Source organism: Pleurodeles waltl, chromosome 9 (assembly GCF_031143425.1).
Source record: "Pleurodeles waltl isolate 20211129_DDA chromosome 9, aPleWal1.hap1.20221129, whole genome shotgun sequence".
Lineage (NCBI taxonomy): Eukaryota > Metazoa > Chordata > Amphibia > Caudata > Salamandridae > Pleurodeles > Pleurodeles waltl.
The window spans coordinates 1155251235-1155269347 of record NC_090448.1 but is presented as its reverse complement, the minus strand read 5'-3'; positions in this window follow the sequence as shown (position 1 = coordinate 1155269347).

The following is an 18113-nucleotide window of genomic DNA, read 5'->3' as shown; positions in this document are numbered from 1 at the left end:
CCATGAGACAGGCCTATGTCATGGCACACACACATGATCCCTATTTGCGTTTAAGAACACAAATCAACATTAGGGATCCAGACAACAGTACATTTGGACACTCGGGGGAGGGCTACACATCCATTACCATTTTCATCCTAGCAGCCTCTCTGATTATGTTATAGCTTTTATCAGGGTTTGGATTTTAGCTAGCCTGTGATTTGGCCACATTTCCAAATATTTACATGGAGGGGTTAAAAGTAGAAGGGTAGATGTAATTACAGGGTTGGAACACCCATTGAGCCCATGCAACCCACAAACTAACGTGTAGGTGTATTCATCAGATCCTCCTCAGTGTCTTCCAGCAGCCAGAAAGGTTGCATTGTACTCCTGACAAGGGCAGCAGTAAAACCTTTACCAGGGTGGGGAAAAAAGAGGATCTAGGGAAAGTGCATTTACAATCTCTCAGCAGATGCTCACACCAACATATATATGCATGTAAATCTGCTCATTTGAAAATTAAAGTTACAAAGCTTCGTTATGTAAATTCCTGTAAGTTTTAAATTTGCACCAAAGCAAGGTAACATACCCGTGGGTACGCTTTTGTGACTTTTTTTTTAAGGATCAGAACCCCAAATTATTTTCATGTTTCCTATAATGGTTTTACACTGATTCTTTAATATTCCTCTTTTACTTACATTGGCATGCATGAAACATATTTTACTAATTGATTGTTCTTAGAAATTGAATTTAAAGATGTCCAATGGTTTAGCTAAACTTTTTTTCAAGTTGCAAATTTTGTGCATACATTTTATTTTAAATGTAAAGCATCACCAATCGTGCTTTCGTCCTTATACTGTATTTGCATATAATTAGGGAGCATTCTGGGAGCATTTTAACCAACTGTTACATTTTGCGAACATGATCACGTGTTTTTAAAAAGGATCTGCTGTCAGTAAAGTGCGTGCACTAGTTCTAATAGTAATAGTGTTTTTGATGGCAGACAGTTCTCTTTCTCAGGTTTATTTATACCTGGTACTGTAAACTGGCTGCTAATGGGTTTGTGCTGCAGGAGACTGAGCCTAGTTGTCCAGTGGACAAAATAAACATGAAAACATACCCTTGACACCAAGCAATATGTCCTGGGCATTGTACAATAGGAATTCTACACTAGTGACAGCAGCGTAGAGCAGGCCATCAAGTCCATACGTATGACACAGAGAATCAGCCAAACTCTAGTTACTGGAAACTTGAGGAAGCTTCCAGCTACATTCTGTGGAACTGTGGAGGGGTGGAATTAAATCAAAAGATCAGACGAAGGAGAAAGTGAGGTTCCTGAATTTCCAGACCAGGGCCTTTCAATTTGCTTTATTCACAGAAAGGCAGATTCCACATCTCAATGGTTTTCTATGAACTCCAAAAAAGTAAAAGAAAAAACTGCCAACAAGAAACAAAATGGCATGCACAATCCAACCTAGATTAAATCTGGCAACATGGGCAATATCACAAAGCTATGTATGAAGCTAAACTAGCATTGTAGGAAAATAAAAGTTCATCCTTCACAAACAGGGTAAAAGATTTCTTTGGAGTGGCCAAAGACTCCAAGTGATCACTTCATTCAACGAGGACTTCCAGATCCTTTCAGATCCAAGGGACCAGATGAAAAAGCAGCAGAACTCTTTTTAGAGCTGAACAGAACAAAATGCAGTGCACTGCAGAGTGATTGCAGCTTGCGTATATAGTCCTGAAGTCACATGACATCAAAGGGTACGGAAGAGTCTAAAAGGAAGGAAGTGATCTTAGAGGAAGTAGTAGTCACATAAGGAAGGTGAAGGCGAATTGATACAAGACTCAGAATCCTAACAGCAGAAAAAGGACCGTAAAAATGAAGTGCAACTTTGGAGGAATGGACTGCAATAGGCAGGTTAATGAAAGAAAGTAACACATCGGGCCTCATTACGACTTTGGCGGTCTTTTGGGAAGACAGCTGCGGTGGTGGCCACCGTATTACGACTTACACTGTGAAGACCACCAAACAATAGCCAAAAATCCAAAACCACCAGGACATTGGAGGACGGAAGAGAGGCAGTCCCACCACCAGCACCGCCAGCCCAGATTATGAGCCACAAATCACCACAGTGGTTCTTCCATGACGGAAAACCATTGGCGGTGCGAACCGTGGCTGTCTCAACTCACATCAGTCAGAACACAACACCACATTGGATAGTTTGAATACTCCACACCTGACACACATCCACACACCCGACACACCTACTCACTGCACTATATAACACACCCCTACAAAACCCACAATCCTTTACAACCGAAATGCCATTCAGATACTCAGAGAAGACCAAAATATAGAAATAGCACTCTTACACTATAGGTACACATACACATTTCACTCAGCACACACCCCAGATCAGCACAACTATCACAATACACACATCACTAGCACACACAATCCTCTACTACCATCTCCCACTCACAACTCAGCACCCTCACCTCACCATTTACCCACCACTGCACCCTTACACTCACAACACCCCCATATACCGTCTACACAACCACTACCATGTCCCCACAAAAACACTCACGTTTCACAGGTGACGAGTTGCGGGTCATGGTAGATGAAATTGTCAAGGAGAGCAACAACTGTTTAGAGCACAGGTCCAACAAACATTGATTGCCAGGAAAATGGAGATGTGGCAAAGGATAGTCGAAAGGGTCAATTCTGTAGGTAGTCATCAATGCACAAAGGATGACATCAGGAAAAGGTGGAACGACCTATGGGGAAGGTCCGTTCCATGGCATCCAGGCACCAGATAGCCGTGCAGAAGACTGGCGATGGGCCCCCACCTCCTCACCCACACTTCACATAATGGGGGGAGACGTTCATGGACATACTGCATCCTAAGGGTCTGACTGGAATACCTGAGTGACTGGAGTCTGGTAAGTACCCACAACTTTCATGTCACACAATTGGCTAGTCCTGCATGCTTCCACACCACCCAAATCCTCCCTAATTAACTAATTGTGTCACTATACCTCTCACCTAATCACCTCGCTTGCATTCCACCTATCCACGCAGCCCATCTGCCCTCACAGCCCTTGGCAATAGCACGTTAACTACAGGCTGATCAGATCACTAAGACTCCCAGAATGCACCAGCCCATCATTGTGAAAACCTGGATTGTGCACATCACATCACATTTCATGCATGTTTGACAAGTGTACTAGCTACACCAATCAGATTGTTCTACTGAGGACCAGTATAGGGCAATGAGAGCAATGAATGGCACACACACAATAGCAACCAAATCAAAACACAGCCATAGCTCAGTTACCACTCCCAATGGCCACAGATCAAAGATCCCAAACCAGAAATACACAGACCTGGTTTGGAAAGGAAGATGGCAGACTCCATGCACATGCACAACATCTAGTAACAGGACAATTTCCCCTGCATACTCACATATTGTGTGCCCATGGTGCATTGTGCAGCTCAAATGTGAGACAACTAGCAATCCTGACTATTCACTAGGTAACAGAGCTGAACAGTCATGTCATATATCAGACATATTCAGATTACAACTGCAACCTGTACTCAATTAGTATGACAGCTCACAACATGGGTAAAGGTAAATAAGTCACAGAGTCATAAGTACAACTAAGGTATGCTGTGCTGCATCTGTCAATGTAATTGCACAGAATCAGGTAAAGCCAATGTCTGCATCACGCAAATAAGCAATCAAACACACATTCTAACCTGAACTCTGTGTCTCACTCCCTCCACAGGTAACCTTGCCACTGCCACCATGGAGAGGATACCTGGGACTGTCAGTCCCCCTCAAGATGAAGGCCCCAGTGAGGAAAACACCTCTGGTTGTCTGGACACTGACGAACAACCTGGCCTATCTAGGACACCTGGTCAGTCTACGACTCTCAGCCTCACCCTACCCACCTCAACCCCTCCCATCCTGTTGCATCGACATCACAGGCAATCATTCACCCCCAAATCTGTGTCCCAAGGACTGTTCAATCTATTGAGTGCCCCACAGTACAGGGACCTGAGTCTAACCTTGACACCCCTGACAATGATGGTCCTGCAACCACTGGGAATGGGCACACTGTGCCAGGGGCACAGGCACGTAGGGTTAGGGTGCGTGGGAGGGATGCTGTGAGCCAGAGGATGGGGCCTCAAAGGGACACAACTAACTAGGAAACCATCTCCCAAGTCGTGGGAGCATACCAAAGTTCTCAAGACAGAATGGGCCAAATCATCTCCATGTTGGGGGAAAAATCAAAGGCTGCAGAGGGAACACCACCAGAAAGTCATGCAGCAGTAGCAGGCACAAAATGCCCACATGGCTACCATTGCAGTGGTGCTGAGGGACATCAATTCCATGACCTTCTCCACACAACATTAGGTCCCTTCCACTAGCAATCTGCCCTTTCTACATCTGCAGCAGATAGTGGAATGGAGGCCGTGCCAGGGGAACCTCATGCCTCAGACACTCCTCCCTCTGTAGCTGAAGAACCTTCTCGCAGACATGGAAGTCCACCCAGACATCCAGCTGGAGCAGATGCCAAGACCAAACTCACTGCCAGGAAGTGAACCTCTCCTGATTTGTCACCCCTGTGTGCCACAGATACACCCTGTTGACTGTTCTGAAACCAAACTCCATTTTCCCATGGTACAAGGACACAGGACTTGTGTAACCAACTGGAGTAGCAGCTGCCCTGATGAATACATCAACCATGACTTCACTCATCACTTTTATTTTCATTTATGCACTTTCATTTTTGCTGCTAGTCTCTTGATATGCACAATAAATCAGACTCAAACACAGCTACTGTGTATGTGTCCTTTATAATGCATGTAGAATAGTCATGCTTGCCAACTGTGGTCTGCTCATGCCCCCCTGTATCCAATTGCCAGTGTAATTGTCATCAGACGGAGGCTCCCTCAGCAGGAAACACATTACCACAGAAATGTCACAGGACAGATGTCAGAGAGTTTGAAATCTAGGTCAACACAATTGCATAGTCAATATTCCAATCTGCAAATAGAGCATGACAGAGAGAACCATCAGGATATAATCCATGGTGTTATACAACGCACATATACAGGTTATAGAAACCAGGCTCATGCCAAACAACCTACAAAGCAGGGGCTCACAGATTGGACCTCTATTATCACCAAGTAGAGGCTATTTACATACCCATACCAAAACTACTAATTCACATATCCCATGGAACACACAAAGAACACGACAGAGGAACCCATTACTCAAAACGTACACTAACATAGGCCCCCATACCTGTAGGATTGTCAGTCACCTATGGGAGTATACAGTTACATGGGCCTTGGACAGCAAAGTTATAACACATGCAGAGCTAGGTACCATGGCCATCACAAAGTACCCCACCCATTGTGAAACGAGAGGCCATGATCCAACCTTCACGCATGTGCCAGAAACTTCACGTGACACGTCATACACCATTTAACATCCCCCTTAGCCCCACAGGTAAATGTAAAGGACTAAGCTTTAACAACCCCCCTTATATGGACGATAAACTCTCAAGGTACCACCCACTGAAACTTAACTCATGTAACCAGGTATCTGTCAGGCACATCTCTCATGTCTGTCAGCAATCACCATTGGCTACTGACAATGAATACCTCACGTATAGGTTGCAGAGCCAAACATGACATAGACAAATCAGTGAGTGGGAGGACAAGAGGATAGGAGAGTGCATTATACATACCTCAAAGATGAGATGTCATTACCAGAATTGTATGTCAGCATCTGCTGTAACAATACATGGAAAAGCAGAACATACTGTCCTGTACACATTACAAACTATCAGTCTGCATCCACAACTCCCACATAGGCATTGGAGCTCATTATAGCCCCACTGATGACGCAAGAAAGGAGGTGTAATGGCAGCCATCAACTACAAATTGTGCACATTCATTACAAGAGGTCCACTTCACATACCTGTATGTCAGTTGAAGTCCTGATTGATGAGTTCTGCCCTAGAGCCACCTGCTCATTCTTCCTCAGGCTCTTCATCAATTGCCATATTAGCATTTCCAGCCACTGGTCCAGCTGCCTCCCCCTCATCTGCTAAAAATGGTATCTGATGTCTCAGGGCTAGATTGTGGAGCATGCAGCAGGCAACGATAATTTGGCATACCTTGTGGGCTAAGTAGAGAAGGGCTCCTCCAGATAGGTCCAGCCACCTGAATCTTGCCTTTAGGGCCCAATTGTTTGCTTGATTACACCCCATGTCCTCTTGTGTGCCTCATTGTAACAGAGTTTCCCTGGCGTGGTTGGGTACCTCACTAGTATCAACAGCCAAGGATGGTTTGGATTGCCTGAGTTTCCTGTGAACACAATGGTTGAACAATTCAAAATTGTATGTGGTGCTGGCTACTTTGTGACGACAGGGGACATAACTCACACTACACTGGAAACTTACCAACCAGTCAGGCCCTCTCCGTCTGGAGACGTGCCATTAGAGGTTGGACATTGCTGTTCCACATGATGTAGGAATCATGAACTGATCCTGGATACTTGGCTGTGACTTGTGAGATGTACTAGTCTGTACTTGAACATTGATTAAGAGGTAGTTCTTCCTGTTCCTATACACCTGTTCCTTGGTACTGGGAGGGACCAAGGCTACATGGGTGCCATCAATGGCTCCTACCACATGTGTAATGTGTTGTTGTGGGATATATTGTCAGTGCAATTGGCATCGTATAGGTCCATGTGTACATCATGTGTACATGTCTTTTCAGTGGGATGTGTGTGTTGACTGGAATTGACTACTGGAAATAACATGTCAGGAATGGTGTGAGTGATGTTGGTGTTCTCATGTTGTCATGTTGTGGCTCTGTATCTGCATGTCAGGTGGAATGTGATATGCCCTTTTAGGAATTAGTAGGCTGTCCTTTGTTTAGTTGTTGTGACCCTGCTCTCTGTGATAGTCAGTGGATGTCTCATGTGTGCAAGGTAGGCCACTTTAGCTGTACATGCATGTATGGTGTGATATGGAGTAACTGTGAATAGTGATTGCAGCTATTCCTCTAATAATTGGTACATGTAGTGACATAGCTGTTCTCCGGACATGGAAAGTAAAACTGTGATGGCAACTGTATGGGACTGCCACATGTTGTGTCTTCATCAGAGATTGTATCCATTGTTTCACATATGTATATGTACAGAGGGTTCCGCTAGGCATGTGATTGCTATGGCAAGTGCTGTGTCGTTTGTGAATAGAATTGTCTGTACTTGCATGGAACATGACTTATGGACATGGACAGGTGAGGTGTTGATTCTGAACATGCATGATATGGTGTTATCATTCAACTGCATTTCCTACAGGTGATAAGATTATGGAGAGTTATGGCCTGGATTAGGACGAAATATCAGCTTTAGCCAGGGCATGATGAGCATGTTGACATAGGTTTACCAGTGATTTGATGGAATGCTCCAGTTGTGCTACCTTAGTTGGATAATGATGTCGGTGAGAGAGATGACAGTAAGGGGTGGATAGATGTAACATGTTTTGACATGATGTAGGATATGTGGTTTTCTACATGGGATTCCCTAACCAGGAGATGTATACCTACAGTTGTGCATGTTGTAATGTATGTATGTGAAGATTGCGATGACCTTCTCTCTCCCTCTCTACTTCTCTCTCCCTCTCTCTCTGTGTGCATCAGCATCGGCAGGCGAAGGAGACGGGGCACAGGTGAGTGGGGATGCTGCCGGCCACGGGATGCGGAGTTCTGAGACCGCTGACAGCGAGGGACCCAGTGGACCGGAGGGTGAGGGGAGTGCTACGGGGGAGACTGGATCCAGCACATCATCTTCGAAATCTTCCTCCAGTGGATACTCCCTGGTGGTGGCGGACCCATCTGGGACCACCCCAGAACCATCTTTGTCCACCACCTCCCTTACCACCACGTCCTCCCTGTAGCTCCCCACCCAGTTGTCCATGCCCGCTCACCCAAGAGAGTGGGCGTCTCCTTTGCCACAGGCACCCTTGCCCCTGCTCCTTCAGTCCTGCTGCCCTCAGTGAGGAGACTATTGACCTCCTGAAGTCGCTCTCTGTGGGTCAGTCGACCATCGTGAATGCCATCCAGGGACTGGCAACTCAAGTCCAGCAGAGTAATGAGTTCCATGAGAGCATTCACAGTGCACTGGGTGGCCTACAGAGATCCTTTCAGTCTCTAGCCTCCACACTGACGGCAGCCAATAACATTTTGTCTTCCGTTCCCCCTCCACCTTCCTCTTCCCAATCCCAAACTCCTCTACCGGACCCAGCCAAAGCACACAAATAGAGAAGCATGCATCCACCTCAACATTCAAGAGTAGCGCTGACAAACACAAGCACCACAAGACCCACCACCGGCATGCACACAAGCAACAGCCACCTGCAGACACACCAACAGTTACTACCTGCTCTGAAACCCCCACCACCCGCAGCATCACATTTACAACAGCTGACACACCTGCAGTCACCACACCAACATACACTGAAACAGCCACTACACCTATCTTACCAACAGACATCACAACAGCAGACCCTCAGACATCCACCCTAGTCAACACATCCGCAGGCACCACAACCACAGACACGCCTACATGAAGCACATACACCATGCCTGCAGTCACCACCCCAACAGACAGTCACCCATCCACCACGGCATCTCCCAGCACCTCCCCCCCTCTGCTCCCAAGACACATAAACGCCCACACTCACCCACCCAACAGACACCCACCACCCACAAGCATATCTCGCACACACATGCACCCAAACCATCCATCAAAGCACCTCAGACAACCACTCCCTCTCCCTTCACATCCAGACTCTTTTGCCATGACAGTCCCTGTGTGCCTAAGAAATTTTTCCTCTTGGAGTTGTGCCTTTTCCCTACTCCTCTTCCACACTGTGTGACCCCCAAACGCTCTGTGTCCCTCCCTAAGTCCAGCCTTTCCACCTCTACCACCTCACCTGCCCCCCGTAAGTACCCATGCCCCTCGCCAAGAAGTCTATCCCTCCCAAGACTTCCCAAACCTCCCCTAAGCCTCGACCTAAGTCCTCCTCCCAAAGTCAAGCCCAAAGGTCCCCCTCCAAACCCTAAGCCCAAACTCCCACCACCCCTTATTCCCTGAGGTGCCTGCCTGTCCCCTTGGTGCTACTACCTGTAGCGGTTACACTGCAGCCAGGAGTCAAGTTGGGGGCATACACATGTGCTATGTGTGCATGTTGCACAATATTTTCTTGGACTGGCCTTGGATATTTTAACTATGTTTGTACAAATATTACGACTCTCAGCCTCACCCTACCCACCTCAACCCCTCCCATCCTATTGCATCGACATCACAGGCATCCATTCACCCCCAAATCTGTGTCCCAAGGATTGGTCAATCTATTGTGTGCCCCACAGTACAGGGACCTGAGTCTAACCTTGACACCCCTGACAATGATGGTCCTGCCACCACTGGGAATGGGCACACTGTGCCAGGGGCACAGGCACGTAGGGGTAGGGTGTGTGGGAGGGATGCTGTGAGCCAGAGGACGGGGCCTCAACGGGACACAACTAACTAGGAAACCATCTCCCAAGTCGTGGGAACATACCAAAGTTCTCAAGACAGAATGGGCCAAATCATCTCCATGTTGGGGGGAAAATCAAAGGCTGCAGAGGGAACACCACCAGAAAGTCATGCAGCAGTAGCAGGCACAAAATGCTCACATGGCTACCATTGCAGTGGTGCTGAGGGACATCAATTCCATGACCTTCTCCACACAACATTAGGTCCCTTCCACTAGCAATGTTACATCTGCCCTTTCTACATCTGCGGCAGATAGTTGAATGGAGGCCGTGCCAGGGGAACCTCATGCCTCAGACACTCCTCCCTCTGTAGCTGAAGAACCTTCTCGCAGACGTGGACGTCCACCCAGACATCCAGCTGGAGCAGATGCCAAGATACACCCTGTTGACTGTTCTGAAACCAAACTCCATTTTCCCATGGTACAAGGACACAGGACTTGTGTAACCAACTGGAGTAGCAGCTGCCCTGATGAATACATCAACCATGACTTCACTCATCACTTTTATTTTCATTTATGCACTTTAATTTTTGCTGCTAGTCTCTTGATATGCACAATACATCACACTCAAACACAGCTACTGTGTATGTGTCCTTTATAATGCATGTAGAATAGTCATGCTTGCCAACTGTGGTCTGCTCATGCCCCCCTGTATCCAATTGCCAGTGTAATTGTCATCAGACGGAGGCTCCCTCAGCAGGAAACACATTACCACAGAAATGTCACAGGACAGATGTCAGAGAGTTTGAAATCTAGGTCAACACAATTGCATAGTCAATATTCCAATCTGCAAATAGAGCATGACAGAGAGAACCATCAGGATATAATCCATGGTGTTATACAACGCACATATACAGGTTATAGAAACCAGGCTCATGCCAAACAACCTACAAAGCAGGGGCTCACAGATTGGACCTCTATTATCACCAAGTAGAGGCTATTTACATACCCATACCAAAACGACTAATTCACATATCCCATGGAACACACAAAGAACACGACAGAGGAACCCATTACTCAAAACGTACACTAACAAAGGCCCCCATACCTGTAGCATTGTCAGTCACCTATGTCAGTATATAGTTACATGGGCCTTAGACAGCAAAGTTATACATGCACAGCTAGGTATCATGGCCATCACAAAGTACCCCACCCATTGTGAAGCGAGAGGCCATGATCCAACCTTCACGCATGTGCCAGAAACTTCACGTGACACGTCACACACCATTTAACATACCCCTTAGCCCCACAGGTAAATGTAAAGGACTAAGTTTAACAACCCCACTTATATGGACGATAAACTCTCAAGGTACCACCCACTGAAACTTAACTCATGTAACCAGGCATCTGTCAGGCACATCTCTCATGTCTGTCAGCAATCACCATTGGCTACTGACAATGAATACCTCACGTATAGGTTGCAGAACCAAACATGACATAGACAAATCAGTGAGTGGGAGGACAAGAGGATAGGAGAGTGCATGATACATACCTCAAAGATGAGATGTCATTACCAGAATTGTATGTCAGCATCTGCTGTAAAAATACATGGAAAAGCAGAACATACTATCCTGTACACATTACAAACTATCTGTCTGCATCCACAACCCCAACATAGGCATTGGAGCTCATTATACCCCCACTGATGACGCAAGAAAGGAGGTGTATTGGCAGCCATCTACTACAAATTGTGCACATTCATTACAAGAGGTCCACTTCACATAGCTGTATGTCAGTTGAAGTCCTGATTGATGAGTTCTGCCCTAGAGCCACCTGCTCATTCTTCCTCAGGCTCTTCATCAATTGCCATATTAGCATTTCCAGTCACTGGTCCAGCTGCCTCCCCCTCATCTGCTAAAAATGGTATCTGACGTCTCAGGGCTAGATTGTGGAGCATGCAGCAGACAACGATAATTTGGCATACCTTGTGGGCTAAGTAGAGAAGGGCTCCTCCAGATAGGTCCAGCCACCTGAATCTTGCCTTTAGGGCCCAATTGTTTGCTTGATTACACCCCTTGTCCTCTTGTGTGCCTCATTGTAACAGAGTTTCCCTGGCGTGGTTGGGTACCTCATTGGTATCAACAGCCAAGGATGGTTTGGATTGCCTGAGTTTCCTGTGAACACAATGGTTGAACAATTCAAAATTGTATGTGGTGCTGGCTACTTTGTGACGACAGGGGACATAACTCACACTACACTGGAAACTTACCAACCAGTCAGGCCCTCTCCGTCTGGAGACGTGCCATTAGAGGTTGGACATTGCTGTTCCACATGATGTAGGAATCATGAACTGATCCTGGATACTTGGCTGTGACTTGTGAGATGTACTAGTCTGTACTTGAACATTGATTAAGAGGTAGTTCTTCCTGTTCCTATACACCTGTTCCTTGGTACTGGGAGGGACCAAGGCTACATGGGTGCCATCAATGGCTCCTACCACATGTGTAATGTGTTGTTGTGGGATATATTGTCAGTGCAATTGGCATCGTATAGGTCCATGTGTACATGTCTTTTCAGTGGGATGTGTGTGTTGACTGGAATTGACTACTGGAAATAACATGTCAGGAATGGTGTGAGTGATGTTGGTGTTCTCATGTTGTCATGTCGTGGCTCTGTATCTGCATGTCAGGTGGAATGTGATATGCCCTTTTAGGAATTAGTAGGCTGTCCTTTGTTTAGTTGTTGTGACCCTGCTCTCTGTGATAGTCAGTGGATGTCTCATGTGTGCAAGGTAGGCCACTTTAGCTGTACATGCATGTATGGTGTGATATGGAGTAACTGTGAATAGTGATTGCAGCTATTCCTCTAATAATTGGTACATGTAGTGACATAGCTGTTCTCCGGACATGGAAAGTAAAACTGTGATGGCAACTGTATGGGACTGCCACATGTTGTGTCTTCATCAGAGATTGTATCCATTGTTTCACATATGTATATGTACAGAGGGTTCCGCTAGGCATGTGATTGCTATGGCAAGTGCTGTGTCGTTTGTGAATAGAATTGTCTGTACTTGCATGGAACATGACTTATGGACATGGACAGGTGAGGTGTTGATTCTGAACATGCATGATATGGTGTTATCATTCAACTGCATTTCCTACAGGTGATAAGATTATGGAGAGTTATGGCCTGGATTAGGACGAAATATCAGCTTTAGCCAGGGCATGATGAGCATGTTGACATAGGTTTACCAGTGATTTGATGGAATGCTCCAGTTGTGCTACCTTAGTTGGATAATGATGTCGGTGAGAGAGATGACAGTAAGGGGTGGATAGATGTAACATGTTTTGACATGATGTAGGATATGTGGTTTTCTACATGGGATTCCCTAACCAGGAGATGTATACCTACAGTTGTGCATGTTGTAATGTATGTATGTGAAGATTGCGATGACCTTCTCTCTCCCTCTCTACTTCTCTCTCCCTCTCTCTCTGTGTGCATCAGCATCGGCAGGCGAAGGAGACGGGGCACAGGTGAGTGGGGATGCTGCCGGCCACGGGATGCGGAGTTCTGAGACCGCTGACAGCGAGGGACCCAGTGGACCGGAGGGTGAGGGGAGTGCTACGGGGGAGACTGGATCCAGCACATCATCTTCGAAATCTTCCTCCAGTGGATACTCCCTGGTGGTGGCGGACCCATCTGGGACCACCCCAGAACCATCTTTGTCCACCACCTCCCTTACCACCACGTCCTCCCTGTAGCTCCCCACCCAGTTGTCCATGCCCGCTCACCCAAGAGAGTGGGCGTCTCCTTTGCCACAGGCACCCTTGCCCCTGCTCCTTCAGTCCTGCTGCCCTCAGTGAGGAGACTATTGACCTCCTGAAGTCGCTCTCTGTGGGTCAGTCGACCATCGTGAATGCCATCCAGGGACTGGCAACTCAAGTCCAGCAGAGTAATGAGTTCCATGAGAGCATTCACAGTGCACTGGGTGGCCTACAGAGATCCTTTCAGTCTCTAGCCTCCACACTGACGGCAGCCAATAACATTTTGTCTTCCGTTCCCCCTCCACCTTCCTCTTCCCAATCCCAAACTCCTCTACCGGACCCAGCCAAAGCACACAAATAGAGAAGCATGCATCCACCTCAACATTCAAGAGTAGCGCTGACAAACACAAGCACCACAAGACCCACCACCGGCATGCACACAAGCAACAGCCACCTGCAGACACACCAACAGTTACTACCTGCTCTGAAACCCCCACCACCCGCAGCATCACATTTACAACAGCTGACACACCTGCAGTCACCACACCAACATACACTGAAACAGCCACTACACCTATCTTACCAACAGACATCACAACAGCAGACCCTCAGACATCCACCCTAGTCAACACATCCGCAGGCACCACAACCACAGACACGCCTACATGAAGCACATACACCATGCCTGCAGTCACCACCCCAACAGACAGTCACCCATCCACCACGGCATCTCCCAGCACCTCCACCCCTCTGCTCCCAAGACACATAAACGCCCACACTCACCCACCCAACAGACACCCACCACCCACAAGCATATCTCGCACACACATGCACCCAAACCATCCATCAAAGCACCTCAGACAACCACTCCCTCTCCCTTCACATCCAGACTCTTTTGCCATGACAGTCCCTGTGTGCCTAAGAAATTTTTCCTCTTGGAGTTGTGCCTTTTCCCTACTCCTCTTCCACACTGTGTGACCCCCAAACGCTCTGTGTCCCTCCCTAAGTCCAGCCTTTCCACCTCTACCACCTCACCTGCCCCCCGTAAGTACCCATGCCCCTCGCCAAGAAGTCTATCCCTCCCAAGACTTCCCAAACCTCCCCTAAGCCTCGACCTAAGTCCTCCTCCCAAAGTCAAGCCCAAAGGTCCCCCTCCAAACCCTAAGCCCAAACTCCCACCACCCCTTATTCCCTGAGGTGCCTGCCTGTCCCCTTGGTGCTACTACCTGTAGCGGTTACACTGCAGCCAGGAGTCAAGTTAGGGGCATACACATGTGCTATGTGTGCATGTTGCACAATATTTTCTTGGACTGGCCTTGGATATTTTAACTATGTTTGTACAAATATTACGACTCTCAGCCTCACCCTACCCACCTCAACCCCTCCCATCCTATTGCATCGACATCACAGGCATCCATTCACCCCCAAATCTGTGTCCCAAGGATTGGTCAATCTATTGTGTGCCCCACAGTACAGGGACCTGAGTCTAACCTTGACACCCCTGACAATGATGGTCCTGCCACCACTGGGAATGGGCACACTGTGCCAGGGGCACAGGCACGTAGGGGTAGGGTGTGTGGGAGGGATGCTGTGAGCCAGAGGACGGGGCCTCAACGGGACACAACTAACTAGGAAACCATCTCCCAAGTCGTGGGAACATACCAAAGTTCTCAAGACAGAATGGGCCAAATCATCTCCATGTTGGGGGGAAAATCAAAGGCTGCAGAGGGAACACCACCAGAAAGTCATGCAGCAGTAGCAGGCACAAAATGCTCACATGGCTACCATTGCAGTGGTGCTGAGGGACATCAATTCCATGACCTTCTCCACACAACATTAGGTCCCTTCCACTAGCAATGTTACATCTGCCCTTTCTACATCTGCGGCAGATAGTTGAATGGAGGCCGTGCCAGAGGAACCTCATGCCTCAGACACTCCTCCCTCTGTAGCTGAAGAACCTTCTCGCAGACGTGGACGTCCACCCAGACATCCAGCTGGAGCAGATGCCAAGATACACCCTGTTGACTGTTCTGAAACCAAACTCCATTTTCCCATGGTACAAGGACACAGGACTTGTGTAACCAACTGGAGTAGCAGCTGCCCTGATGAATACATCAACCATGACTTCACTCATCACTTTTATTTTCATTTATGCACTTTAATTTTTGCTGCTAGTCTCTTGATATGCACAATACATCACACTCAAACACAGCTACTGTGTATGTGTCCTTTATAATGCATGTAGAATAGTCATGCTTGCCAACTGTGGTCTGCTCATGCCCCCCTGTATCCAATTGCCAGTGTAATTGTCATCAGACGGAGGCTCCCTCAGCAGGAAACACATTACCACAGAAATGTCACAGGACAGATGTCAGAGAGTTTGAAATCTAGGTCAACACAATTGCATAGTCAATATTCCAATCTGCAAATAGAGCATGACAGAGAGAACCATCAGGATATAATCCATGGTGTTACACAACACAAATATACAGGTTATAGAAACCAGGCTCATGCCAAACAAACAAACTACAAAGCAGGGGCTCACAGATTGGACCTCTATATATCACCAAGTAGAGGCTATTTACATACCCATACCAAAACGACTAATTCACATATCCCATGGAACACACAAAGAACACGACAGAGGAACCCATTACTCAAAACGTACACTAACAAAGGCCCCCATACCTGTAGGATTGTCAGTCACCTATGTCAGTATATAGTTACATGGGCCTTAGACAGCAAAGTTATACATGCACAGCTAGGTACCATGGCCATCACAAAGTACCCCACCCATTGTGAAGCGAGAGGCCATGATCCAACCTTCACGCATGTGCCAGAAACTTCACGTGACACGTCACACACCATTTAACATACCCCTTAGCCCCACAGGTAAATGTAAAGGACTAAGTTTAACAACCCCACTTATATGGACGATAAACTCTCAAGGTACCACCCACTGAAACTTAACTCATGTAACCAGGCATCTGTCAGGCACATCTCTCATGTCTGTCAGCAATCACCATTGGCTACTGACAATGAATACCTCACGTATAGGTTGCAGAACCAAACATGACATAGACAAATCAGTGAGTGGGAGGACAAGAGGATAGGAGAGTGCATGATACATACCTCAAAGATGAGATGTCATTACCAGAATTGTATGTCAGCATCTGCTGTAAAAATACATGGAAAAGCAGAACATACTATCCTGTACACATTACAAACTATCTGTCTGCATCCACAACCCCAACATAGGCATTGGAGCTCATTATACCCCCACTGATGACGCAAGAAAGGAGGTGTATTGGCAGCCATCTACTACAAATTGTGCACATTCATTACAAGAGGTCCACTTCACATAGCTGTATGTCAGTTGAAGTCCTGATTGATGAGTTCTGCCCTAGAGCCACCTGCTCATTCTTCCTCAGGCTCTTCATCAATTGCCATATTAGCATTTCCAGTCACTGGTCCAGCTGCCTCCCCCTCATCTGCTAAAAATGGTATCTGACGTCTCAGGGCTAGATTGTGGAGCATGCAGCAGACAACGATAATTTGGCATACCTTGTGGGCTAAGTAGAGAAGGGCTCCTCCAGATAGGTCCAGCCACCTGAATCTTGCCTTTAGGGCCCAATTGTTTGCTTGATTACACCCCTTGTCCTCTTGTGTGCCTCATTGTAACAGAGTTTCCCTGGCGTGGTTGGGTACCTCATTGGTATCAACAGCCAAGGATGGTTTGGATTGCCTGAGTTTCCTGTGAACACAATGGTTGAACAATTCAAAATTGTATGTGGTGCTGGCTACTTTGTGACGACAGGGGACATAACTCACACTACACTGGAAACTTACCAACCAGTCAGGCCCTCTCCGTCTGGAGACGTGCCATTAGAGGTTGGACATTGCTGTTCCACATGATGTAGGAATCATGAACTGATCCTGGATACTTGGCTGTGACTTGTGAGATGTACTAGTCTGTACTTGAACATTGATTAAGAGGTAGTTCTTCCTGTTCCTATACACCTGTTCCTTGGTACTGGGAGGGACCAAGGCTACATGGGTGCCATCAATGGCTCCTACCACATGTGTAATGTGTTGTTGTGGGATATATTGTCAGTGCAATTGGCATCGTATAGGTCCATGTGTACATGTCTTTTCAGTGGGATGTGTGTGTTGACTGGAATTGACTACTGGAAATAACATGTCAGGAATGGTGTGAGTGATGTTGGTGTTCTCATGTTGTCATGTCGTGGCTCTGTATCTGCATGTCAGGTGGAATGTGATATGCCCTTTTAGGAATTAGTAGGCTGTCCTTTGTTTAGTTGTTGTGACCCTGCTCTCTGTGATAGTCAGTGGATGTCTCATGTGTGCAAGGTAGGCCACTTTAGCTGTACATGCATGTATGGTGTGATATGGAGTAACTGTGAATAGTGATTGCAGCTATTCATCTAATAATTGGTACATGTAGTGACATAGCTGTTCTCCAGACATGGAAAGTAAAAATGTGATGGCAACTGTATGGGACTGCCACATGTTGTGTCTTCATCCGAGATTGTATCCATTGTTTCATATATGTATATGTACAGAGGGTTCAGCTAGGCATGTGATTGCTATGGCAAGTGCTGTGTCGTTTGTGAATAGAATTGTCTGTACTTGCATGGAACATGACTTATGGACATGGACAGGTGAGGTGTTGATTCTGAACATGCATGATATGGTGTTATCATTCAACTGCATTTCCTACAGGTGATAAGATTATGGAGAGTTATGGCCTGGATTAGGACGAAATATCAGCTTTAGCCA